Source organism: Olea europaea, unplaced genomic scaffold (assembly GCF_002742605.1).
Source record: "Olea europaea var. sylvestris unplaced genomic scaffold, O_europaea_v1 scaffold3852, whole genome shotgun sequence".
NCBI lineage: Eukaryota > Viridiplantae > Streptophyta > Magnoliopsida > Lamiales > Oleaceae > Olea > Olea europaea.
Window position 1 is genome coordinate 28,785 of NW_019257973.1, and position 2,078 is coordinate 30,862.

At 35.1% G+C, this 2,078-nt stretch overlaps 1 pseudogene; it reads right to left on the reverse strand.

Moving 5' to 3' along the window:
- Positions 1-599, reverse strand: part of LOC111387035 — a 4,598-nt pseudogene extending 3,999 nt beyond the window's left edge.
- Between the last annotated feature and the right edge of the window lie 1,479 nt (positions 600-2,078).

The following is a 2,078-nucleotide window of genomic DNA, read 5'->3' on the forward strand; positions in this document are numbered from 1 at the left end:
TGTGGCCTTTGCATGACATCCATTGTTAAATCCACTGCCGATTTCTGCTCCTGCATATACAAATTACCTGTTGGTATGTGTGGTGACGGCGGCGCAACCTGCTGTGGAGGAGGAGGTGGAGCAGTAGTGTTTTTGAGCTCATCAATTCTCTTGTTGATCTCCTTGAAGTTCTGATTGAGCAACTACCCGAGATCATTCAAATCTAGCATCATCAAATTCTGCAGCCCTTCACCCGTCAAACACTGGTACATAATCCGAGTAATTTCCTTTTCTCTATTCTCCTTATGCTGCTTCTTAAGCTGCTCACTAGCTTTGGCGATTCTCTGCCTTATGAAACTCTCTTGATTCACCATTTTCTTGCTTTGTTCCATCTCCAGCATCCTCTTGAACTGCGCCAACACACGATGGATGCCACGATTGTCCGGCCAAACCTCGGGCTGAGACTCATAAGGGCTATATATAATGGCACATATATCAATACCACAAAGGGTACTGAGTTCACTCACCTTCTTCATCAGACCCTTCTTCCTTTTCTTGAATGTTGCCTTTCTTGCCAAATCATTAGTGATGAAAGCGATTTTCACTTTCTTCCTTGTCATATTTTGATATGTGGTTTCTTCTTCTAGGCATCCATTGCTATATATAATGTTGAATAAGATACTGAAATTCATTTTCATGATTTTTGAATTTAATTTGTTTACTTGTAAGAAACACCATGTTTATGGTAATAATTCATTGGACATTGATTGACAGTTTCAACTGAATTATTGCCCTTGATGCACTCTATTCAATTTTTGGATTCCATGGAAAAGATTAATAATTAAGTTCATGAAGAGATTATAAGCATATTAGTAATATACTTACACCATAGGTAACTGGAACGAGTATTCAATTTTTCGTATGAGTTAGGTTCCCTCGACTCTTCTTGCACCAACATATCCAATTTCATGACTAAACTAGTTCAAAACCACAAACCAAAGGGTCACTCGTTTGTTTAATATTTAGTCCCAGTTTGACCCTTTTTTCTAAAGTTTAATTTTCATCATACTCATTTTACGAAACCCACAATTTTTTTATTCATGCAGAGAAAATACAGGTATTAATTGAGAACAAAGTCATTTATGTGAGTTTTTAAGGTGACAAAATAAATATTTTGAATACCATAGCAACAGCTAGCGGCTATACTAAAGTTCGTATTAATGGAAATCAATTAAGGTTGCCTCTTGTTGATTAAGATATTATCTGAGGAATTATTGCCCTTGACGCAGGCACTCTATTCAATTTTGCATTTCCTGGAAAATATTAATTATTAAGTTTATAAAATGATTATAAGCATATTAGCAATATACTTACACCATAGGTAACTAGAACGAGTATTCATTTTTTCGTAGTATTTAGGCCTCTAATTTTATATTCCAATGAGTTAGGTTCCCTAGACTCTTCTTGCACCAACATGTCTCGGCTTGAGAATTTTGAGCCAGTGGGGACTCGCTATGATTTTGACGAAGTTGCCATATTTTGAGGCCAGAAAATGAGTTCTCTATTATGAGTGCTGCATAATTAGCTTCATTGCAAGTAAAATCCGAAACCAATGTCCTTGGGGGTTGAGACTTACCTTTGATAAATTGCAGCTGAGTTCTTAAACTCAATGTTTCCGAAATTTTATGTTCAGACTATTAGTGCATAAGTTCAAAAGATGGGACTTCAACCTCCAACAATTTAAAATAAATGTGAATTTGATCAATTGTCCTTGTAAATTGACAATGTATTTTTTTTTTCTGTTTTATACTAAATTATCTCATGATTTCTATTGAATTAGTGCAGGCAACTTTAGTTTTGTTTTCGGCAAGACACATTTCAGGAATTGTTGTGAATATTGGTTTCCATCAAACTTCTGTTGTACCAAATAAGCTCTTTCTTCTTAATGCTATACCTTTTTTCTTAGAAGTATTTCATGTGCTTTAGTATACCGGAATTTATTGACTTACTCATTAGATTAAATTTGTATCTAACAAGGATAATTGCAACGTGATCAGGTATTTTACGTATAATTTTTTTCTTCTCATGAGCAACTGAAC